We start from the raw sequence: 26,796 nt of genomic DNA, 5'->3' as shown, positions 1-26,796 counted from the left end.
GCATTACTGCCCCTAAAATGGAATTTTTACAGAATTCATTAATTGACATGATTTCTGATATGCTTAAATCTAACTCCATGTTTGATGCTATTCAAACTGGAGTAAAATTTGCTAATAATATTGTCATGACTTTAAAATTCAGTAATGGATTTTAAAGCATTAAACATTTTAAATTGGAATGCGCGATCTCTTAAAGATAATGAAGACGAGCTATTTAATTTTTTGAGAGTTCATAACGTGCATATTGCCGTTATAACTGAAACGTTCCTTAAACCTGACCATAAGGTTAAGAAGGACGCAAATTACTTGATTTATAGAAATGATCGTCTTGATGGACCCTGTGGTGGCGTTGCCATCATTGTTCATAGACGAATCAAACATAAAATTCTTTCTTCATTTGAAACCAAAGTTTTTGAAACTTTGGGAGTTTCTGTTGAAACAAAATTTGGACAACTTACGTTTATAGCTGCCTATTTGCCATTCCAATGCGTAGGCCAGCAAAAGAATTTTCTCAAGGGTGACCTCCAGAAACTTACCCGTCATAGGTCTAAATTCTTCATTATTGGTGATTTTAATGCAAAACACCGCTCATGGAATAATGCTCAAAGCAATTCCAATGGTAATATTCTGTTTGATGATTGTTCTGCAGGTTATTACACTATTCAATATCCAAACAGCCCAACATGCTTTTCTTCTGCAAGAAATCCCTCAACTATTGATTTGGTCTTAACTGATTCATGTCATCTTTGTAGCCAATTGGTTACCCATGCTGACTTCGGTTCTGATCACCTTCCAGTAACTTTTGAAATATCCCAAGAAATAATTTCTAATCCCAACAGCTTTACTTTCAATTACCATAGGGCTGATTGGGAGCAATATCGAACATTTATGGAATATAACTTCGATCCAAACATTCCTTTGCAAACCAAAGATGAAATTAATTATGCTCTTGAATCTCTGACTACTTCTATAGTTGAAGCAAGAGCTGCCTCAGTACCAAAATGCGAGGTTAAATTCGATTCAATTATAATAGACGATGATCTTCAGCTCTTGATCCGTCTTAAAAATGTCCGTAGGAGACAATTTCAAAGAACACGCGATCCTGCCATGAAAGTTATCTGGCGGGATTTGCAAAAACAAATTAAAAAGCGATTCTCTGCCCTGAGGAACAAAACTTTTGAAAATAATGTTTCTAAATTAGACCCGAGTTCCAAACCCTTTTGGAAACTCACAAAAATTTTGAAAAAACCTCAAAAGCCAATTCCAGCGCTTAAAGAAGGTGGTAAAATTTTGATCACAAATTTGGAAAAAGCTCAGAAACTTGCTAAGCAATTCGAGAGTTCCCATAATTTCAGTTTGGGTCTTACTAGTCCTATTGAGAATCAGGTTGCTCGGGATTTTCTGAATATTTTCTCTCGGGAAAATATTTTTGATGATTCCTGGGGGACTGATTTGGACGAAGTAAGGTCTATAACTAAAAAATTTCAAAATATGAAAGCTCCAGGTGATGATGGAATTTTCTATATCCTCATCAAAAAACTCCCAGAGAGTACCTTGTCTTTCGTGGTAAAATTATTTAACAGATGTTTCCATTTGGCATACTTTCCTGATAAATGGAAAAATGCAAAAGTTGTTCCAATTTTGAAGCCGGATAAAAATCCAGCTGAAGCTTCTAGCTACCGTCCAATAAGTTTGCTTTCTTCAATAAGTAAACTTTTTGAAAAGATAATTTTGAATAGAATGATGCTTCACATCAATACAAACTCAATTTTTGCAGATGAGCAGTTTGGATTTCGCCATGGGCATTCAACTACTCATCAACTCTTGAGAGTTACCAATTTAATTCGTTCAAACAAATCTGAAGGCCACTCAACTGGAGTTGCTCTTCTAGACATAGAAAAAGCATTCGACAGTGTTTGGCATGAAGGTTTGATTGCTAAATTGAAAAAGTTTAATTTTCCACTTTACATTATGAAATTAGTTCAAAATTATTTAACTGACAGAACTCTGCAGGTAAATTATCAAAATTCCAAATCTAATCGACTGCCTGTTAGAGCAGGAGTTCCTCAAGGTAGCATTCTTGGGCCTATATTGTATAACATTTTCACTTCGGACCTCCCTGATTTGCCTCAGGGTTGCCACAAATCTTTGTTCGCTGATGACACAGGCATTTCCGCTAAAGGAAGAAGTCTTCGTGTTATTTGTAGCAGACTTCAGAAAAGTTTAGATATTTTCTCTTCTTATTTACAAAAATGGAAGATTTCTCCCAACGCTTCCAAAACTCAACTTATAATATTTCCACATAAGCCCAGGGCTTCCTTTTTGAAACCTAGTAGTAGTCACATAGTCACTATGAACGGAGTTCCAATTTCCTGGTCAAACCAAGTGAAATATCTTGGATTAATACTTGACCATAAATTAACTTTTAAAGATCACATTGAGGGCATTCAAGCCAAATGTAACAAATATATAAAATGTTTGTATCCTCTTATTAACAGGAAATCCAAACTTTGCCTGACGAATAAACTTCTAATATTTAAACAAGTTTTTAGACCGGCCATGCTTTACGCTGTGCCAATATGGTCTAGTTGTTGCACTACCAGGAAAAAAGCACTTCAAAGGATTCAGAACAAAATTCTGAAGATGATTTTGAAGTTGCCTCCCTGGTACAGTACTACCGAAGTACATAGAATTTCGAATGTTGAGACTTTAGCACAAATGTCCAACAAAATAATTAATAATTTCCGGCAAAAATCGTTACAATCCTCAATTGCAACGATTAATTCCCTTTATACTTAGATAAGATTTAGTTTTAGTTATTTAGTTTTAAGCTATCAATTGTTATACTGACATGCAGGTTTGAAAAACCTGTTTAAAATACTGAATTGCCAAGACAGGAACAATGTAAAAACACTTAGATATATATCATAACAATTAAGGCTGGTAAGTTGCTGTAGTAACTGGAGCACCTAGGTTAAAAATGAAATGTAATTTATTTTGAATTTGGAACAAATAAAGAGTTAAAAAAAAAAAAAAAAAAAAAAAAAAAAAAACAGAAAATGACAGAAGACAAAATTCTAAGAATGCTCCATGGATCACCAGGAGCTAAAAGGATTTCAAAACAAGTCTAAAAGGATGAGAAGCTGTTGCATGCCACGAAACAATTCAAAAACACACACATTGAAGATTAAAGGGCGAACACGAAATTATTGCGGCACCGAAAATGTCATGCCAATTTTCTTATAATGTTTAGAATCAAACCAAAATTTTAGGGTATTTTTATACATATATTTACTTCAAAAATCAAAAGAAAAGATAATCGATGGAGCCTTGAGTGTAAAATTGAACGCATTTTCGTTTGATGCCCTCCATCAAAGTCTTTACAGTGTCATCCGGTACCAGTTTCTCAGTTTTTTTTTCCATTTTCTTAACATGTCCTTCTCGTCTTTGACTGTCTTCTTGCTCTTCCGAAGTTCCCGCTTCATTATTGCCCAGTACTACTCCACCGGGCGCAGCTCCGGACAGTTTGGCGGATTCATGTCCTTTGGAACAAAATGGACAGAATTGGCCTCATACCACTCCAGGACACTTTTAGAATAGTGGCATGATGCCAAATCTGGCCAAAATAGCGGAGCTTCGTCGTGCTGCTGCAAGAACGGCAAAAGGCGCTTCTCGAGGCACTCAGATTTGTAGATCTCGCCATTTATTGTGCCCTTTGTCACGAAAGGCTCACTCCTCAGTCCGCAAGAGCAGATGGCCTGCCAAATGAGATATTTGGAGGCGAACTTCGACATTTTCTTCTTCTTAAACTTGTTGTCCACATCGAACTTGCTCTTGCCGGTGAAAAACTCCAACCCCGGAATTTGCTTAAAATCGACTTTTATATACGTTTCGTCGTCCATCACACAGCAGCCATATTTTGTCAGCATCTTCTCGTAGAGCTTCCGTGCCCGAGTTTTAGCCGTCGATTTTTGCCGCTCATCGCGGTTTGGGAAGTTCTGTACCTTGTATGTATGTAGTCCAGCTCTCTTCTTTGCATTCTGGACGTAAAGCTTGCTTCATTTAGAATTGGAACAAACTTTTGCTCATATTGTGGTGCTCCTGGTGGACGGATTTGGAAATTCTTGGCGCCCACGTGTCGGGAATTTTGTCAGCTTCACGTATGTATTTTTGACATTCCGCAAATCGACTGTACTTTGTAAACAATCAACATGGAAGCCGAAAGAAGGGAAAAATTGTCCACAGTTATTTGGAAAATCCATTGTGGTCTGCATCTAGGCTAGCTAAACAGCTGAAATTGCCCAGAAATACCGTATGGCGCGTTATCAAACGGTATAAGGAAACATTGACGACGATTCGGAAGCCTCAAGCCAATCGTCGGAGTGGAACTGTCGACCGGAAACTGCGTGGTAAGATTTTGAAGACGATTAAGAGAAATCCCAATCTGCCGGACCGTGATTTGGCCAGAAATTTCGGTGCTGCCCATAGTACCGTGAGGAGAACTCGACTCCAGGAAGGAATCAAGTCGTATCGAGCTAGCAAACAGCCAAATCGGACCATAAAACAGAATAGTGTGGCCAAAATCCGTGCGCGGAAGCTATACGACCAGGTGCTAACCAAGTTCGACGGGTGTCTTCTGATGGACGATGAAACCTATGTCAAGGCTGACTTCGGGCAAATCCCAGTCAAAAATTGTACTTGGCAATGGCTCGGGGGGATGTTCCAGCCAAATTTAAATTTGTTTTTGCCGACAAATTTGCACGAAAATTTATGATTTGGCAGGGCATTTGCAGCTGTGCACTCAAAAAATTTCACACGTTTGATCAAAGTGTTTAAACATTTGATTTTTTAAATGCAGAATCACATTTACTTTAAGTGTATTTCACCTTGGTTCAATGTGTTATACACGTTAATTTATAGTGTTTCAAACTTTGAAATGTTGAAATTTTTTCACTATCTATTCAAGTGTATTGCACATTGAATCACGCTACTGTTCAAAACAGATGGATTTAAAGTGTTTTGCATTTCAATACGATGTGAATTGCTTGCTCAGAAAGGTAAACATCGATAACAAGAGTCGCGACTTTATCCTATCAACCTGCCTCATATATGAGAACAACCGTGGCACAGTGAGATCGAACGAAGACTCTGGCAGCAGCACACCCCAACAGTTCATGATCGAATCCAAAATCAGACCCATTAAAAAGATATGTGAAAGCTCTGGCCTCTGGCAGTTTTGTTTTATATATTTGTCGATTCATTTTTAGAGTCGGTAAAGTAGAAGTCGATAAAGTAGAATATTGTAGAATATTGAACTATGGTGTGCAAAGCTATTGATATCACCATATGAGGCACATAGAATCCAAGTGTGTCACAATTCAAATCCATAGTGTTCAGGCATGGTTCATAGCATAAGATTCACACATGAAATGGATGTGTTTCACAATAAGCGCAAAATTAAGTGTGAGACACATGATGATGGCGTGTGGAATTTTTTGAGTGTGGCAAAAAAACGAAAGTTTTCGTTACAAATAAGACAATGACGTCGGAACTATACCAAAAAGAGTGTCTTCAAAAACGAATTTTGCCGTTCATTCGATCCCACGACCATCCCGTAATGTTTTGGCCAGATTTGGCAAGCTGTCATTACAGCAAAGTCGTTCAAGAATGGTATGCAGAGAAAGGGGTCCAGTTTGTTCCGAAAAACCTTAACCCACCCAACTGCCCCCAGTTCCGCCCTATTGAGAAATACTGGGCAATCATGAAGAGGAGACTCAAGGCAAAGGGAAAGGTTGTCAAAGACATCAATCAGATGAAGACCTGGTGGAATAAAATAGCTAAAGCGATGGACGAAGAAGGTGTGCGCCGCCTAATGAGCCGTGTTACAGGAAAAATTCGAGAATTCCTTCGAAACCGTGCCGAATAATTTTATCCGTATTTTTTCTTAAAAGTATGAAGAAAACGCTACATTTGTATAAAAAAAGATCTTGAATTCAATAATAAATAACTGAAATACAGGCAATTGTTTTTGTTCCAATTCTATCTGAAGCAAGCTTTAGCTCTGCGACATGCCGATCTTTTTAGCCAAATCACGGCTTGAGACGTTGGGATTTGCTTTAATCATCCACTTCACCTTTCCCTCCGTCTTTTTGTTCTCCGGTCCCGGTTTTCTTCCAGCTCCTTTGCCGTGGTCCAACGTCAACCGCTCCTGGAACCACTTCAACACTCTGGAGACGGTTGAATGGTGAATGTTCAACATTTTTCCCAACTGCCGGTGCGACAGGTCAGGATATTCCAGGTGTTTGGAAAGAATTTGTTCTCTCAACTCGCGTTGGTTCACCTCCATTTTCGTTGAATCGAAAAACACGACTTCAAGTTTGACAGCATGTACACAATACACATCAATGAGAAAGTGTGCAAAATTTGGTTGATTTTTACCCAATGGTGAAAAAGTTATGCCCTGTTGAATGTGTCGCAATAATTTCGTGTTCGCCTTTTATATCACATATATAGCATTAATTCTCAAACAATAATTGAAGCGGTTTGTTTGGTTTGCGATGCATTTGTTTAGAGGTTAAATGCAGATTTTTTTTTTCAGTCGCATAAACAGCGAGAAAGATGGCTAACGTACAATATTCTTTTATGTATCGCAGAAATTTTCTCTAATGTAAAATATTGCTTGATACAAATTCACCCTTTTTTAAATGAACTCATTCTTAAAAATGAAAATATCTAGATGTTAAATTGAGATTTCGACCTTTTGTCGAATAGTGGTGCTAAAGAAATAATAATAGTGGTGCTTATGAAATAATAATAGTGGTGTAACATTGTTTGAAGCATAGTTGAAGATGCCAAGTTTCAAATAACAGTCTTAAAAAGGCTATTTGATACGATAGATGAGGAGATAGAAGTATAGAGTTGATAGCTGCATTAGAGTACGGCAGAGTGAAAATTGTATTTAGAGAGTAAAAAGCGAGCAAGGACAACTTTGAGGAAGGTACAAATTGGGATAATCATCTCTCTTTACCAAACTCCCCAGTTGGAGAGGGTTGGTGAGGGGAACCCCCTGTGATTTCTATATGGGGGTACACTTTGTGAAAACCGAAAATGGAACATGTAACAAAATGTTGAATGATTTTGAACGTTAATAACTTTCCCCTGGACCAATTTCAAAAATTTTATCGCCAATCGATCAGAAATACTTCTATACATCATCTAAATTTAAGACTTTATCATTTTTCAAAATGTCATTATTGAAAATTGCACGAATGTGCAACTGTTGCTATGATAATTAAAATTATCTCCTATTGCCTGCGGAAAGCGTTTTCCCTACCACAGATTTCAAAATTGAATTCCATCCGGTCTCACCAAACGATGTTTATTCTATCACCACGAGGTTAGTGGAGGTGTTCTCCAGTACACAACGAAAGACTGCCTGCAAGCAGTGAGCTGTAGCTGACATGAGCATCCATAGAACGAGGAAGAAGCCGCACCGCTATTGATCGGAGTCAGCAGCTCTTCGTGAGACATTGCGGGCCATCTATGACAAGCGCGTTATACTAAAGAGTATAAACAGTGATAACACCACTCAAATTCATATTCCTAAACAAAACACAAGCTCCTGCTGCAGTTAACAAATAAGATTTATTACATAAGCCCACGTAGTCTTACGTCACCACTACTGCGTACAACCCCATAGGGCGGTACCTTGTTGTTTTTTTTTCTTGAGAATTTGTGAAAGATATATTAATTTAAATTCGATTGTACCCTCCATCCCTGTGCACCGGAAGCCAATATTTTGGCTCACAATTTTATTATCAATCCTACCTTGACTTAAGTTCCGAAGACTTCTCACTGGTTAAGCCGCTATAATCCTCTAATTGATCCAAGTGAAAACTTTTGCTCCTTAGCTTCTGGTTCTCCGTTTTCCTCCACCCACTTGTCGATCAGCTTCCGTTGTCGCCAATGTTGGTTGAGCGCCCCGTTTCCACGCACCGTTGATAAATTCAATTTTCCTCTCCAAGGCACACCGACAGTTTGAAGCACTTTTCATATGCTAATTTTCGTTCAAGCATTTCTTGTGCCTGCCTCCGACTCTTGAAAATTTCTTCTACCCCTTCATTAATTTTTCTTTGAGCGGCTTGTGCTTATATCCACTTTCTCACCAGCACTTGTAACACTACTTATCGCAAAAAAAACAGTGACCAAAATTCAACTCTTATCTCACTAAAGCATGCATGAAATAGAAGAAAAAAAAAACAAAAAAATAATAGTGCCACAATTGTGGAAAACGACAAAAATTTTCACTCGTTTGGTAGTGTGCCAAGAAGACGAAACAATCACTCAACTTTGATCAAAGAGAGGCACAGTGGATACAACAACAAAAAAAACACACACACTAAAAGAGCACACAAACTCCGCGCGCAGCTCTCGTTGACTGTGCGGCGCGTGAAATCAAAGTTTGCTTTTTCCGGCTTTCTTCCAATTTGTGCCTTTGCGGAGATGTTGATGTTTAAAGCTAACCTGCCCACGACCGAAACCGCAAAAACCGAAACGAACGAAATATAATAATAATCGAAGCGATTTTAGTTTCACTCAAATGCCTCTCTTTGGCAACAACAATCAGCTCCACCCCGCTAAATGAAAGAGTGCAGACGGTGGCGGCGGCGGCGAAGAAAAATCCAATCGTTGACTGCTTCGTTGTTGTTTTTTTTTCTACGTCGTGGTGAAATATAGGTTAGCAGCTAACCGATGAAAAGTGATTCACTTTTCATAACTTGAGTGGTGCGTGCAAGGAGATTTAATTTGCTGGCGATTGTGATTTTTTTTGCGAAGGGTGGGTGTTGATGCTTGATTCCGGGCGATGGCTGTTGCTTTTTGGAGAGTGCTTATTTTTTTGCGCGGTTACAAGTTTCCAAAAAATGCAGGATGGTGTCACGGTGGCGATTGGAAGATGACGGATTTCTTGATTGATTAGATTGATGAATGTCGCAAATCCTGGAATTGGAATAGAAAGTATAAATTGCGATTAGAGGTTTATTATGATTTTGTGTAAAATAGTGAAGTTCGCATAAATATTTCATAAAGATTCCCTCCCCTTCTGTTGGCCTCAGATAATTTGTGTACCAAGTAATAATAATTTTGAATAAATTTAAGCCCAGCGGGTCGATCTATTTAGTAATTGATTTCTATGAAACTCCAATCTTCTTTAGAACTGAATATGTTCTATTTATTTTCATAACTTTCCTTAAACATAAACTCATCTTTCATCTTTTGCGCTCTTCAAATGTTATTTCCCAGAATCCAGTCAATGAACCTAAAACTTGGACCACAGTAAATTGCATTACACTTCATACCACATCACCCGTCTTATTGTAAACCAGCAGTGATGGCGATGGCAGCAGCAGTCTGAGTCAAGTTTGCACATTTACACCTACGCTTGAAGTTGAAATTGCTTTAACTTTGCTGCTGAGTTTTATACAACGTATTCTCCTTTGGCACCAGACCTCTATGTAACGGTGACACAAATTTCAATATGCTAAAATAGAGACCCGTTGCTGTTCGTTCCATTCCATCTCCGATTGCAGTCTCTCTGCACGTGGTTTTATATTCACAACGTGGTGTTAGGTATATCTTCCGTAGTGAAATAAAATAAATTCCATTGGATGGTACATATCCTTCCCGTCACTTGCTTGGAACCTGGATCGGAAGTGTCATAGCCCACGCTTTGCGCGGAGAAGTTATGCAACTTCTGGATGGGTGGGATAGCAGAGCATTATGGTCATTATCCTGCTTCGTGAGTAGAGCCATGCCTGCAGATTATTTATTCCCTTGTGCTTATTTTTATTGTGCCATTTTTATTTACTCTTAAGCACCGAAGGCACAGGCAAGAGAAAGAGACTTGACATTAACTGCAGCTTGATAGTGAAGCTGCAGTTCATTGGATCGCTGCAAGTTGCGCAAATACGATGCCAGTGAAAAAAAGCATCTAGTCGTAGCTAAAGCTAGGTAACTCATCCAACCATCAAGCGAGCGACCAGCAGCTAGTCGACTTGTTCGACTAACCGGGCGTGAAGCCCTATAGGCACGCTGGTGATGCTTTTAATGAGTACCTCCAGTTGGGAAGCACTTTTACTAGGCTGTTCACATTTATATAAAAGAAATAGAAAGAGGAAAATGTAATATAATTACTTTCACGCTACTCTTGGTACTGGCCGCTTGTCTCGTTGGAACAGTGTACGCTGTGGGCTGTAATGATGTGTTTGATCAGATTCTATGTCTGGGTCTATGGACTACGGACAATCCTAGAAGTTTTAATGTTGGTTTACACTTGACAATGTGCAATTGAACTATTTTTTTTTTCAATTTCGAGTTCTTAAAATGTTCTAAGGGTTTGATATATAAATGACAACGTTACGAAAAAAATCTAATATTAAATTTTATTAATGGAAATATCCGAGAAAAAAATCTGTGTTGCGACTCAAATGCTTCAGGTCAGAAATCATTTTCTTGTAAGTTCCAGAATATGAAATAAATTTCTAAGTCATACAACGATTGATTTTCCACGATTTTTTTATATTATGCATTTTGCATTAGTTTTCTCAGTTTGGGGTCTGGAAAGAAAGTTCAAGACTGGGATCTCCAAATTCCAAGTTTCCAAGGATCTTGCAATTTTCTCAAAGTCAAGTTTCTTAAAAATTTTGAATTTGCACAAACTTGTAAACATTATTGCAAGTTGCAGGTTTTTGAATTTTTCCAGACCCAAGATCGTTGAAGGTCCAGAATTGGAAAATCATTTCAATCTTGGGAAAACACAATTTTTACTAAGACTGGAACCTCATATTAAGATTTTTGTTGTTGTGTTCTATATTACTCAAATTTAAATACAGGGTTAGCCACTCGAAGTGTTACCAATTCAAACGACAATAAATTTTTTTTCAGTGAAATATTTTTTATTGATTCCAATGGCAAAAATGTTTGTAAATAATTAAAATTTCAGAATCCATCCACTTTAGCTCGATGTGGCCACCTTTTGCCTTGAAAATGGCCTTCAAACGGTCAAAAACGAGTTGCATGCTGCACGAATGTGAGCTTGTGGTATTTTGGCCCACTCACATTCAATCACTTTCTTTAGCACATCTGGCACTGGCATATTTTTTAGTCCGCACCTTGCTCTCTAAAATTGACCAAATGGAAAAGTTCATCGGATTTGCGTCTGGCGAATTCGAAAGCCATTGTGGCGACGAAATGAAGCGTGGAATATGATTTTTTAACAATTCTTGGTTAATTTTCGCTTTATGTGACTGTGCCGAGTCTTGTTGGAACGTCCATGCTTTGCGACCGAAGTGTTTGCGTACCCACGACTCTAAATCAGCTTCTAAAATATTTTCACGATAATAAGTCGCATTTACATTAACACTAGGCTCGATGAAAACGATTGGAGAGCGGTCATCAGAGGTCACGGCTGCCCACGCCATCACTTACGATGGGAAATTACTTCGGGTGACCATTCGTTGGCTTAAATTCTCGTACGTGCGTTCGGTCAGGTAAACATGATCATTTTGAGAGTTTATGAACTGCTCAATAGGGAAATTTTTCTCATCAGAGAACACAAAGTTCGGAATTTCGCCACGTTCGTGCAAGCGCACCAATTCCTTTGCTCTTTCGATCACGAATAACTTTTTTTCTAAAAGACAGAGAAAAAAAATACTTTTGTACGCTTGTAAACAATGGAATGAACTGTCATTGGTATAAATTTGAGCGCGCTGTCATTAATAGTGTGGTAGTTATAGCAGTTTGAATCTGGTAACACTTCGAGTGGGTAACCCTGTAGTATGATCGTGTAAGAAACGCACAAAATTTGTCATGCTCTAAATTTTCATCATTTTTTTTTCTTTGATTTGTTTTCCGTCAATATTGTTTTCTGTACTGAGCTACAAACGCCAGAGAGGCAGCTCCCACACCTGGACCCTACCTATCGACCCATCAACTCATGGACCGGGGACCAACGGCTTTACTTCCCTTCCGCCGACAGGGATTGAACCCAGGCCTGTTGAGAAGAGAGGCAATCATGCTAACCACTACACCACCGGTGCCGCAATTTTTTAGGAAACTGATCGCATTTTTTTTTTATAAAATAAATAAATAAAATAAGAGCAAAAATGTGCTGCTTAATGAGTGGCAAATAGTTGTAGAAGACAACTTTCATGTGGAATTTGATATAAATGATTAAAACACAATTTTTCTGAGGGACTCTCTATCTAGAAAAAAAAACTGCTGTAGAAAAATAAACATAACCTAACCAATATGATTTACGGAACATTAGGTTCGAGGTTCTAAAAAGCAATTTCTTTCAAGCTAATTCGATAGATCTAGTTATGAATCTTGCAACATCGTTCTACAGTATGCTGAAACGACGGACCCTTCGTTTTCTAGGGGCTCGAACAGTTTAAAAAACTACAATGGACAGCCCTGCGGGGTTGAACGCAATAGTGACGTAGGACTACTTGGTATTATGTAATAAATCTTATTTGTTAACTGCAGCAGGAGCTTGTGTGTTGTTTAGGAGGAATTTGAGCGGGGTTTTATCTGTTTATACTCTTTTGTATGACGCGCTTGACATAGATGGCCCACAGCGACTCACGAAGAGCTACTGATTCCGATCAATAACGGTGCGGCTACTTTCTATGGATGCTCATGTGGGCTGCAGCTGGCTCCTTGCCTTTCGTTGTGTACTGGACAACACCACCACTCACCACAAGCGGTTATTGAATGAACACCGTACGGTGAGACCGGATGGAATTCAATTTTGAAATCTGTGTTAGGGAAAGCACTTTTCGCAGGCAATCGGTGATAATTTTAAGTATCGTTCAATTTTCAATAGACATTTTGAAAAGTGATAAAGTCTTAATTTTAACAGATTCGTAGAAAAATTTACTATCGCTTGGCGTATTAAGAATTAAAATCCATCATCTCTGGATCAAAATCAGACCACTTTCATGCCGCGACCGACTTTGATTTTTGAAATTGCCTTTAATAAGGTATTTTAGATTTATACTTATAGGAACTGACATCCGATTGCTGACCTTGACAAGTCTCGCGTCACTTTTCAAATTGACCAATCTACATTGATCGATTCTCTTTATCGACTGTCTCTTTCGTTGATAACTTGACTGCATTCATATTTCGGGCTAATTTTTCTACATAGTCTATTAAAAAAAAACTATTATCAGACGATAATAATAACTGAACATGTTTTGGCCCAAATTATTAACGAAAGAGAGACTCGATGAAGATAATCGATCAATATAGATTGGCCAATTTGAAAGTTAGGGTGAGAAGTGTCCAGAAAATATTCATTAACAAATTTATGGTGGTCCTGAAAAGGACTGTTTTGTCGTGATGGTTGCGTAATGCTGAGCTATTAGGGTGTTCAACACAGACAAGGCTTGCGAGCTGTATGTTGTTTGCAGTGGTGACGCGCTTGGCATAGATGGCACACAGCGACTCAATAGCGGTGCGGCTTCTTCCTCCTTCTATGGATGCTCATGTGGGCTGCAGATCGCTGCTTGCAGGCAGCCTTTCGTTGTGTACTGGAAAACAATGTTCAACGCCACGCACCGTTTCTGCTGCTGATGCCGACGACCGGACACCACCACACATGGTGATTGGAACTGAATCCGATCAGCGGTTGATGGCAGCCTTGATAGCTAGCTGCTTGAGGGGAGCCTTTCGTTGTGTACTGAAGAACACCACTACTCACCACGCGGTGATTGAATAAACAACCCTTTTGGGGAGACCGGATAGAATTGAACCTTGAAATCTGTGTTAGGGAAATCGCTTTTCGCAGGAATTCGGTGATAATTTTAATTTTCATAGTAACAGTTGCAGATTCGTGCAAGTGATAAAGTTATAAATTTAACAGAAACGTAGAAATATTTCTGAACGACTGGTGATATTTTTTAGATTGGTCCAGGGGCAGCTGAGTTATAACCGTTCAAAATCTTTCATAATTTTGTTACATGTTCCATTTTCGGTTTTCACAAAATGAACCCCATATAGAAATCTCAGACGTAGTCCTACGTCAAAAGATTTTTTTTTTACATGGTACTACGTCTGTGATTTCTTTATGGGGGTACACTTTGTGAAAACCGAAAATGGAACATGTAACAACATTATCGTAGCACTGCAGCAGGTTTACTGGAAGGTATCGTCGGTACATACGTATAGGGATGGTTATACCATCTACACTGAAACAAATCGACATGTACCGTTTATTGGATCCATCTTATAACATAGCAATGTCAGCAGATTTATTCATTATATGTGATGATTGATAGATTCCATCGTATTATCACTTAAAAACTATGACTGCGATATAGAATGATTTCTATCGTAATTTCACATACTTAGTACTTGATAAAACTTTGCTTTGAACGGGGTTAGCGATAGGTAAAATGTATATGAATATTGTCCGATAAATTTCTTCGTGAAAAACTGTTGATATGTCATGAGTGGGAACAGACATCTTGAAACAAATGGAAAATCATATAAGTTTGCGCTATAAGAAAATTCAGTAATATATACCTGTTTAATGATGAATATTGCTCACTAAGAAGTATATCTTATAAGACAATCATGTATATTTTATTGAAGTTGCTTTTAACGATTTTTGACTGTCATTTAACTTTGCATTATAGGAAAATATGTATATCTCATTGGAATAGCTTTCTTTGATTTTTGAGGCTTAAAGATTGTAAACAGATCTATCCCAATCATTTAATAGTCATATAGATTTGCCTTTTAAGAAATCCAACAGCAAACATTTGTTTTGGCATGGTTTTTCCGGGACGAATATCGCTCCCAATAAAAAACATCTTACATGATTGTTCCTTATAAATTATTGAAATAATGTTAAACGATGTTATCGTACATTCATTAAAATAATTAGTCGAACTAAATATTGCTAACAACATTGATACTGTATTGAATAATCTTTGTTTGTTAATGTTCCATAAGATATGGAGTTCCGGAAAAGATTGTATTGAGATTGAAAAAAAAAAAATGATTCTACTGATATACTTACTTTGCTAAGATTCTAATTGTAAGCCTTCTACACGGCTATTTCAGATTCCAGCACTAGTACTCGAACTTCATGAACCAGTCCCATAAACTCATATGATGTAGTCGTTGTTTTTTTGCACACAGGAGCATTCAGAAAGATTTGAATACACGGCACCACCGAAACGGAGCATAAATTTGTCAGTGCTATTTTTCTTCACTCTAGCAAAACGAGCATAACGTTGCACTACATTGCATGTAGGGAGAGCTGTTCTTACTTCATGCTAATTGAACAAGCTCAATATTGAAGTCAGCATTAGCCCAGTGGAATCGAGCGCAGACCTCGGCGCAGACACCGAAAGCATCACACCTCAACAGTTCTGGATCGAATCCCAAATCAGCTACAATAAACAAAGACACAACTGTGAAAGTTCCCTCTGCCCGATGTTTATTTTTCGATTTATTTTTAGAAATGTGTCGAAAGAAGAAGTAAATTTCATGTGATTTTCACATAAACTTTACTTCGATTGATTTATGACACATATATTATATTGTGGTGAAAAGTAAAGCTTACCCAGACAACCAGAATGCACGTATATTCAAAGTTGTTTTCGTGATATACAAACATATATACAAACAAACAAGTCGTATAGAATGCAAAGAAATGGCTTATACGTACAAAAGTGGAGGCCATATACGTGCATATTTTCGTTTAATTTTAAACGAGTTGATTTAACATCATATGCAATTTGATCTGTAATAACAAATCCATTTTGAAAAGTCTTACGATGTAATCCGATTAAATTTGTGATACAGTACGACGGAAAAATGAGTCATCGCATATAAGTCGGAAATTTGCATTCTATACGATTTAACTTAAACATAATGCGAGGTATGCCATTCTAATATGCGATTTTGACTTAAACTGTAGCAATTTACGATACTGTCTGTACATTGTTATACGACTTCTGGTTGTCTGGGTATGCTTATGGGTTTCAAATCCATATCAGTTATTTATTATAATTCGACCGATTTTCATTTATCATATGACGATCATATAAAAGTTACCAAATTATCAGCATTGTAAATGTATCAGATATAGAGTTTACCTGACACGGTTTCAATCATATCATTTTTAATGGATTATCTTATAGCGCAAATTTATAAGACTTCCACATAACAGGAATATGTCATATTAGTTCAGTGTACCAGAACTGCGGCAATACACATGAGCTGGGTACAGCTTTCATCGCGATGGGAGAAATGCAGAAGCGCGTGATTGGTTGGTGGCCAATCGATAGCAGAATGTGCAAGTTAAGGATCAAAGGCCGTTTCTTCAATGTCAGCATAATCAACGTGCACAGCCCTCACTTAGCAAGTGACGATGACGATAAAGACGCTTTTTACGCGCAGCTTGAACGAGAATACGACAGCTGCCCAAGCCATGACGTCAAAATCGTTATCGGAGATCTTAACGCTCAGGTCGGCCAAGAGTAGGAATTCAGACCGGTTATAAGAAAGTTCAGCGCTCACCAGCTAACGAACGCCATCGGCCTTTTTTTGTATACAGGGGGGAAACTGCTCCCAGACACCTGAGAAGATAACTCAGGGTGTGGGGATGGGAGAAGTAGTGCTCCCGACCCACTAAACCTTACCCTGTGCTCTTGGCTCTTGCCCTCCCCGGAACCGCCCGAAAGCATTGCGTCATGGGAGGGGGCCGGTTGCGCTATGGCGCATCACACTGGTGGTGTGTCACGGACGTGACACTCGCTACTACACAGTGAGCAGCTTCCTCTTATTGTTCGCTGTTAATTGTTCGCCTGAGTTCTAGAGCAGACGTGATAGCCAGCCAACTGTCCACGGCAGCACAGGACAGATGTGACCGCTTACCAGCTGCGTGTGCTTAGCACTCTAAAAACCCGGTGTCACTCCTGCCTTTGCACAACGAGGGTTTGTGCAGGGCTTATCGACCTCCTGGGACGATCTGGATGGGGCTCCAGCGTTCTTACTCTGCTGTAGTTCGTTAAACCGCAATATCTCTCCCTTGGGTTCGATAATTAACGTTTCCAGGGCACACCACGAGGAGGCGAACTACTTCATGCCCTAACGCTAACGGCCTTAGACTCATCGATTTCGCCGCCTCTAAGAACATGGCCATACGTAGTACCTACTTCCAGAATAGCCTCCCATATCGGTACACCTGGAGATCACCGCAGCGGATAGAATCGCAAATCGACCACGTTTTGATCGACGGAAGGCACTTCTCGGACATTCTCGACATCAGGACCTATCGCGGCGCAAATATCGATTCGGACCACTACTTTCTAATGGTCGAGGTGCGCCAAAAATTTTCCGTTGCCAACAACATTCGGTACCGACGCCCGCCACGGTACAATCTGGAGCGACTGAAGCTGCCCGAAGTCGCAACTGAGTACGTGCAATGCCTCAACGCAGCGTTGCCGGATGAGGGAGAGCTCACCGGAGCCCCTCTTGAGGACTGCTGGTGCAACGTGAAAGCAGCCATTAACAGCGCTGCTGAAGGCGACGGAATCGACGGAACGATTGGTTCGATGAAGAGTGTCAGACGGTTTTGGACGAGAAGAACGCAGCGCGGGCGGATATAAACAGAAGCGAAGACAGCAAACTCATCTTTTTCGGGATAAGATGCGCCGCCTGGAAGAGCTGGAGTGCGAGGAAAAAGAGCAGCTGTACGTTCTCAAGAAACACACAAGTTCTACAAGAAACTCAACGCATCCCGCCAAGGCTTTGGTGCCGCGAGCCGAAATGTGTCGGGATAAGGAAGGGGTATCTTAACGGACGAACGTAAGGTGATTGAAAGATGGAAGCAGCACTAAGATGAACATCTGAACGGCGCAGAGGCGGAGGACCAAGGCCGCAGGAGGAATGGCTTTGTCGGTACAGCGGATGAGGGGGACATGCCACGATAGGTGGAGTTAAAAATGCTACACGACAGCTTAAGAACAACAAAGCAGCTGGGAAAGATGGTATCGGAGCGGAACTTATCAAAATGGGCCCGGATAAGTTGGCCACTTGTCTGCACCGACTGATAGTCAGGATCTGGGATACAGAACAGCTACCGGAGGAGTGGAAAGAGGGAGTAATATACCCAGTATATAAAAAGGTGACAAACTAGAATGTGAGAACTATCAAGCGATCACTATTCTTCACGCGGCCTACAAAGTGCTTTCCCAGATCATCTTTCGCCGTTTATCGCCGCTAGCAAGCAGATTTGTGGGAAGTTATCAAGCCGGTTTTTGTGGACGGGCGATCGACGACGGACCAAATCTTTACGTTGCGGTAGATGCTCCAAAAGTTTGGTGAATATCAAGTCCCTACCACCTATTTATCGATTTCAAAGCCGCTTATGATACTATTGACCGTGAAGAGCTATGGAAGATTATGGACGAGAACGGTTTTCCCGGGAAGCTGACAAGACTGATCAGTGCTACGATGGATGGGATATAGTGCTGAGTGAAGATATCGGGTGCGTTATCGGACTCGTTTGAAACTCGCAAAGGACTTCGACAAGGCAATGGTCTTTCATGCCTCCTGTTCAACATTGCGCTAGAAGGTGTTATGAAATGTGTGGGCTTTAACATGAGGGGCACGATCTTCAATAATTCCAGCCAGTTCATCTGCTTCGCTGACGACGTGGACATTGTCGGAATAACGTTTCAGGCCATGGTGGAGCAGTACATCAGGCTGAAACGTGAAGCAGAGAAGGTTGGATTAAAGGTGAATACGTCGAAGACAAAGTATTTGTTAGCTGGAGGCACCGAGCGGGATAGGGTTCGCATAGGCAGAAGCGTGACAATCGACGGAGATGAGTTCGAGGTGGTGGATGAATTTGTGTACCTTGGATCATTGGTGACGTCCACAAATGTAGCATGTACAAGACGCTGATAAGACCGGTAGTTCTCTACGGACACGAGACTTAGACGATGCTCGAGGAGGACCTGCAAGCACTGGGTGTTTTCGAACGACGAGTGCTTAGGACCATCTTTGGCGGGGTATGTGAGAACGGTGTATGGAGGAGAAGGATGAACCACGAGCTGGCGCAACTCTATGGTGAACCCTGTATCCAGAAGGTTGCGAATGCTCGCCCTCGTTTAAAGAATGCCGGACAACAATCCCGCAAAAATGGTGTTTGTCTCGAAATCGGCCGGTACAAGACGAAGAGGAGCACAGCGAGCAAGGTGGTTAGACCAAGTGGAGCAGGATCTTGGAAGTGTGGGACGGTCAAGAAATTGGAGACCAGCAGCCACGGACCGAGTGAATTGGCGTAACATTGTGATGCAAGTGCAATCCTGAGCGATGTCGGACCAGGGTAAGTAAGTAAGGAACAACATTATGAAAGATTTTGAATGTTAATAACTCAGCTGCCCCTGAACCAATTTCAAGAAATTTATCACCAATCGGTCAGAAATATTTCTGTTCATCTGTTTAATTTCCATACTGAAAATTACACGAATGTGCAACTGTTACTATGATAATTAAAATTATCACCTATTGCCTGCGAAAAGTGATTTCCCTAAGTTGAATTCCATCCGGTCTCACCAAACGGTGTTTATTCAATCACCGCGTGTTGAGTGGTGGTGTTCTCCAGTACACAACGAAAGGCTTCCTACAAACAGCTAGCTATCAAGGCTGCCCACAACCGCTGATGGGATTCAGTTCCAATCACCGTGTGTTGTGGTGTCCGGTGAGTCGGCATCAGCAGCAACAGCAGTGCTTTCGGCGCGTGGCGTTGAACATTCAGTACACAACGAAAGGCTGCCTCCAAGCAGTGAGCTGCAACCCACATAAGCATCCATAGAAGAAGGAAGAAGCCTTCAATTTAAAAACCAAGCACGCCATTTTAAACCTGAGACTTTTTCCTATAAGATACATGTCAAATTATGTATCTTATAGTAAAAACTATAATCGTTCAAATGTCGTGCTGACTTTTAAATCCAATTTAAGGAGGTAAGGCTGAGAAAAACAAATTTCTTTGAAAAAAAATCCAATATGGAGCAGTTCCTAATAATAAGCCTAATAACAAATCTGAAAAACTTCACCTTCTGCGATTTGCAGGAAATTCGGTCATTTTGTATTTAAAAAATTCTTCAAACTGGCTTCTTTAAATTTATTCAAAATGTAGAATAATCCATAATTCTGATCGACAAAGTTGTACCAGTAATTTTTTCTGGTAAAAATATACAAAAAATCGTTTAAGTATTTTCCAGCAAAAAATTACAAAAGATGATAAAAAACTAAGTGTCTCAAAATGTTCTAGGTGCTTTATGGATTTTATTTTTAAATAAAAACTATTGTAAAATTAAAACTTTTGATATGTCTGAAATTATGGACACTTTATAATTAAAAAAAAAACATTCAAACCAATTCAAGCCAATGGATGAAAGCCTTCTAAATAAAGAGAAAAAAATAACAAAAATCGTAGCACATGAACTTTTGATTAAATTTTTGAAAATTTTGTCTAACGTTTTTTTTCATATAACTTATACTCAGAAAACAATGTTGTGGCATTTTAAATTACTTGTACATTACTTTTATCAACTACTCTGTCTCACACGCCATTTTGATCAGGAATACCGTTTCCATGCCACAATCTTTTTAGTTTATTATTCCAGGATGCCATTTTAAAAATTATACAAGATTCAAAATAGGCAAAATTTAGCAAAAATATGATACCCATAACAAAAAATAATGTAAAGTTTCTACAAATCTGAGAAGATCGGCTAAACTTGTTTTTATTCTTTTGCCTGGAACTGATCCATGGCAGCTAAATTCAGTATGGCCGCCAACAATTCTAATCAATCCAAATGAAAGCCCTCAAATGATATGCAAGCATTAGGATTTTATAATATTTGACAACTTCGAAAAACTAGTGAGCTGATTACAGCTAGAATTTCTTATACGTATTTAAGTTACAGTAATAAGGGAAATGGGGCCTCCCTCAGCTCAACCGGTAAAAGCGCAGCTACAAAGCAAGTATGCTGGAGGTGGCTGGGTTAAATTCCCGGTCCGGTCTAGGAATGTTTCGGGTTGGAAAATTTCTCGACTTCCCTGGGCATAGAAGTATGATTGGACTTTTGCCACAAAATTATACCAATGCAAAAATGGTACAAGCAACGAAAGGTCTCAATTAAAAACTGTGGATGTGCATCTAGAACACTAAGTTGAGAGCACGCAATAAGCTAATATGCGATATGCAATAATCTTGAAATTCGAAGAAGAAGAAGAAGAAGAAGAAGAAGAAGAAGAAGAAGAAGAAGAAATAAGGGAAATGGCTCTAATGTTGGCCTATGGAGCTAAGATTAGGCCCAAATCTACTATTTATCAATTTTATCTAGATAAACGCGTCCTTGGAACGGTACTAATAGATATTTTGGTCGCTATTGAAAATTTAGTCGATTGCTGAATATATGTATGGGCCCAAATTAGGGGCATTTAGGCCGACATTACATCCATTTCCCTTAATTGAATAATTTTCGAAAATATATTGTCTCGGAGTTGGAGTCAGCAGATATATTTTCTATGAAGCCGAAGTCCTAATTTTGTTCACCGTCTACGCAGCCTTGACTATTTTTGTCGACAGCGTGTTTCTATTTCGCAGCTTTTCTTGTTCTGTTATCCGTAACTCGATATTTGCATTTAGTAAAAGTAAATTTTATTACATTGCATTTTCTGCGTCATAAAAACATAATCAAATTAAAGTTTGATTTGTGTTAAATAAAGAATAATTCAGTAAAGTTTTGTGATAAGAAAATCCAATTAAATTCACGTGCTCATTTTGATGTATAGTAAGCTGAAGCCGCCTGTTTAAGTACTTATTTCCCATATTATTCCGTATTTTGTAACATTCCTCTCACATTGGATATAAACAATCGCATTTTTCAGCAGAATAGCTAGAATTTCATTCCTAGATCAAATGCTTTCCCATCTTCCATTATTCACTACCTCATGACAAAACCGTATTCTCCGGGCGATAAAACAGGAATAAAACTGCTCCACTTTGGCCTAAATTTGGAGCAACAAACAGCAGCCGGAGCACAAAACCCACTCACTCGACTCGATATGCTGCAAACCGTTTGTGCCAGTCAGTGGCACACAGTCCCATGAAAAGTGCCATTCGAAAACAGGAGAAAGGGAAAAGGTTTTCCTACCGGGCTCTGTCTGCCTGGTCCCAACTCCCATCATGGTCTTGCAATAGCTCTTTGTGTCGTCTGAATATTTCAACAGCCTGATGCCTACAACACGAATGGCGGCAGCAGCCAGACACAACTCGCTCACGATATCACTTTCATAATAAACAACAAACAGCCCAAGTTGTCGTTTTTCCTCGCAAACTCAACCCAACCGGGAAAGGAAAAGCGCTCATCTCTTCGATTAGCGCACACGTCTTCTGTTCTTCTGCTTCCTTTTGTTGAAACGCGAGGATGTGTAACTCTCGATCGTGGGTCGGCTCCGGCTGGTCGTTTTGTCTCACGTTTCTCGCAGTTTGTTAGTCAGGTAGGTACACATGGCCTGTTTCTACCATTGCTAACAAGATATCTACCCCCGACGGTGCCATAACTTGTGAAACTTGCTTCCGAGGAGCAGCACTTGGGAAGGTGAGGTTCGGGTGAGGATGGTATAAAATTTCTCCGCGGCACCTCCGCAATAAGCTGCCACTGGCGGTAAAAGTTGCGCCAACACTGTCGGTTTTCTGTGGTTGGGTTGAGCACATTTTCTGCCTTCGAGTGGACAAATTCTCTATTTGGGAAACAATATCTAGTTTAGTGGTCAATGTGTTAATTGAACTGAAATTATTAGTATGCCCAAATAGGATTTCCAGCACAGAGTACATTCAATTGTGTCCTTGTCAGAAGATATCATGATTAATTACACTGCAGTGCTTGCTAATAAAAGGGTTAAACTTTTCCATTCCTTCATGAAAGTTGCACGGGGAAAAATCCGTGGACTCAAGTCACGAATTTCAAGTAAATTTTTCGATTTTAACGTACATCGTGAAAAAAAAATCATGCAATCGTGAACATTGATCCACAAAATAAACGTAACGCCTGTGTCACCAGGGCACCAGCAAAGGCAACAAAAGTCAGAGTATCGTGAACTCAGTTCTGAAAAACATGAGCTTGTACTGGTAAACGTGATTTATGTGCATGAGTTGTGCTTGGTATTGTGAAACTTGATACCGAAAACGGAAACCTGCTTCATGGACTGTAAAATGTTAATAGGGGAAATGGATGTAATGTCGGCCTAAATGCCCCTAATTTCGGCCATTACATAAATTCAGCAATCGATTAAATTTTCAATAGCGACTAAAAATATCCATAAGTACTGTTCCAATGACGCGTTCAACTAGATAAACTTGATAAACATCAGATTTTCAGCAATGAGCCCAATCTTAGATCCATAGGCCATCATTGAAGCCATTTCCCCTATGTTTTAAAATAAATTTCAATATTGCCAGTTCGGAGAAAAATTAGCATTTGGCATCAGATTTGACAACCGAAATTGACAATCGTCATTGACAGCGAATGCTGTTGAAACGGTTGAAACTTTGAAGCACTCAACTTAAAAATATTTGCCTCATGACAACGCGAAAAGCTTCACAAAAAAACAATAAAACAAGAAAGTTTGGAGTAAAAATGAAGTTTTGCGCAGATTCATGGCGTTACAGCTGTGTCATCCCCGATTTGCAACATTAGGAAAGTATAAAATAAAGAGGTAAAATTTTTTAAATACCGATTGATGCAGTCGATAATCGAGCTGACAATCCAGCCACCGTTCAACCAACCAATTATGCCTACACATATACTGGAAGTTCATCCTGAATTTTAGCCTGCAATTTAGTCCAATTATGTAAACCGGTTAAATTTGTAAAGCGATCCAGTTAAACTCAACACGTTCAAAGCTGTCTAGTAGGCTGTGGAAAACAGTTAAATTCAAGCGTACACAGCTAAAAAAAGTAGTGTAAATTTTCGTTACTAAAATGCACATAAATGGAGCGTCATATATCATACAAGTTTAGATTATAGATCGTGTAAATTTATGAGACATGTCATGCAATATTCCATGTATTGTATGCAACTGTCAATTTTTGTTTGCAACATTTCTTGCAAGCTGCTAGTTTACGTGTAAAAGAAGTTTACATGTATGAATGTTTGCATGCATGGATGTTTACATCGCCAGTAAACTTGAGAATTTTTTGGTGAGTAACTATTGAAATCGACGTATCTGATTTTGTAAGCAATCACTTCAATCAACGATTTGTGGCAACTGCTAGCTCACTCACAGAAATAACAAAACCAGCTAATAGGGGAAAGATTCCTTTACCTGATGATGGTGTTTGTTTGTGTGGGTGAGTTAGCAGTTAAGACAAATCGTCGATGGAAGTGATTGTTTACAAAAGCAGATACGTCGATTTGAATAGTTACGCTTGAATTTGATGATAAAGGATATTATTTTCTCTCAAACTTCAAAAAATTCCTTCATGGTGAAAGGCTTGTATCCGCTCAACCTTACAAAATGGGTCAGGGCATGAGGTTTAAGAACTAATAATATGTTTTTGTGTCAGTGAATTACAGCTGCGGTGGTTTCTTCTTCATCTTTCTGAAAATTCAATGAATGCTAAGATTTCTGTGAACTAGAGATATCTTAAATGGAGTGAGAAAGTAAAAGGAAAACAACGGAAGACTTGCTGCAGGTTTCGTTGATCGCGTTGATGGCCTTCGCCGCGTATTCAACGTGGATATTGAAGTTAGGGTCGTCGATCATAACTTCCACAACACGCGCTTCGAGGCTGTGGCGTGCTCCCCAAGGGTGATCTCTGCCCGTTGCACCGCTTTTCAGTTACTGACAGCACTACCGTTTTGTGGCGGGCTATCTGCAGCTTCGCTCCTTGCATCCAGATTCCACTCATGACGATCGACTCTGTCACCAACATTCCCACCTTGTCCAGCGTCTCGCCTGTTACCGTCAATACGACGTCATCCGCAAAGCCAACGATCTCTGTCCATGTCTGTCTCGTAGACCAGAACCCGGTTCAGGAAATTACTCCTCAGGATCCTGCACAGGTAGTCAGGGACCCGCATTTTATGCAGCGCTTCGGCGATGGCCTCACAGCTGGCGCTGTTGAACGCATTCTTGACGTCGATCGTTATCACGGCGCAATATCGATCTCCTCTCTGCTTCTGTTTGGACGCCTTCTCGGCTCTCTCGACCACTGTCCGAGTTACATCCACCGTTGCTTTCACTTTTTGGAATCCGAACTGCCTCTCCGACAATCTGTGGTCACTTTCTGTGCATTTCGTCAGCCTGTTTAGAATGATCCTCTCCAAGAGTTTTCCGAGTGTATCCAGCAGGCATATAGGGCTACTCCCAAGCATCGTTTATTGATTTTCTGTGTAATTACAGATGATCAGGCAATAACATAGTAGCATCCGCCGGTGGTCAATCATGCTCAAGCTCATGTATCCAGCAGGCATATAGGCCTATACGATGCTGGATCCCCCGGAAATTTTCCTGGACTCAACAGCAACACTAGCTTCTGTATATTCCACCAGTCAGCGAAGTGACCCTCGTCCAGGCATTTCTACAGCACCATCCTGAACATGTACGGGGACGGCTGAATCGCCGCTTTCAACACCCCTTTGGGGATTCCATCGGGACCGGGCACTTTCTTCACCTTCAATCCTTTCGCCATTGCCATTTGTTCCTCGTTGGCGACTGCGACGTTATCTCCCTCCCCCTTTTGGCCAAGCCGTTTGGTCGTGCTTCGAGAAAAATATTTCCACGTTGACTTTCAGCTTCCCTGGGCACATTTCAGCGGGCACCGTTACACTTCTGACCTTCACCAACATGACACAGTATGCGTTTCCCCAGGGATTGGTATCAGCGTCTCGACACTGCTAATTGAAACAGTTTGATTTGCTCTGGTTTATCTCTCGTTTAAGCCCTCTTCGGTTCCTCTCTGTCTGCTTCTGTTCTTGCTCTCTGAACACGTCTTCTGGCTCTTGGACAACTAGCGCGGTGAGTGCTAAGTGCTTCGTTCCACCAGTAAACTGGACGCCATCTCGCAACCTGTGGCATTCCAGGAGCTGAGCTCGGACCACTACCCCAACCGGTGAACACTCGTGTTTATTTCAGTTACCGTGAGGACGCAGTTTGTGATTAGCCCCGGTCCCTTTCAAATTGTATCATTATTTATGTACGGTCCTTATATTTTAAATGACGTTTCACATTCATCTAGTGATGGCCGATTTTCATTCGAATAATCGATTAATCGATTAACGAACCGAAAAGTAAAATATTTGTAATCGGTTATATCATGCCGATATAAGCATTAACATCTCCAGAGGATCATCGCCGATCGTTTCAAACATGTGCTGCACTCTCATTGGTGGAAAAATGGCAGCACAGCGAACAAAAAAATAATTGATTAGTTGTTAATCGAGTAATTAAAAAATGGGACATCTCTGATTTTGGTATGATTGTTTTGATAAAAATGAGCGCAAAACTTCATCTTTATCGAGGGGGCAGCAAAACCACAAAATTACCTTGAATACGAGAGGTATTCATTGGATGAAAGGGACCGTGAAAGAGAACACTAAAATAGAAAGTTTTTCTTCCGACAGTTTCATCTTAGTATTCATCTTTGACTACCCGGTGTTGGCTGAAGTTGGATCCTCGGTAAACCGATTCGAAGCTTCC

General features: G+C 39.9%; 1 protein-coding gene across 5 annotated transcripts in view; it reads right to left on the bottom strand.

The window, feature by feature from the left end:
- The window catches only part of LOC135707990 (bromodomain-containing protein DDB_G0280777), a 358,322-nt gene that overhangs the window by 241,836 nt on the left and 89,690 nt on the right, over positions 1 to 26,796 (bottom strand). For 4 of the 5 annotated variants that reach the window (XM_065229910.1, XM_065229906.1, XM_065229911.1 and 1 more), the window contains one exon: positions 7,828 to 8,997. The gene's annotated coding sequence lies outside the window, so the exon portion shown is untranslated. The remainder of the gene's footprint in view (positions 1 to 7,827; positions 8,998 to 26,796) is intronic. The other variant, XM_065229908.1, reaches the window with a different exon arrangement.

The sequence above is a fragment of the Ochlerotatus camptorhynchus genome, unplaced genomic scaffold, assembly GCF_037179485.1.
Source record: "Ochlerotatus camptorhynchus isolate MF236.1 unplaced genomic scaffold, CSIRO-AGI_Acam_v1.1 ptg000324l, whole genome shotgun sequence".
In the NCBI taxonomy this organism is placed as follows: domain Eukaryota; kingdom Metazoa; phylum Arthropoda; class Insecta; order Diptera; family Culicidae; genus Ochlerotatus; species Ochlerotatus camptorhynchus.
This window is presented reverse-complemented; position numbering and strand designations above follow the sequence as displayed.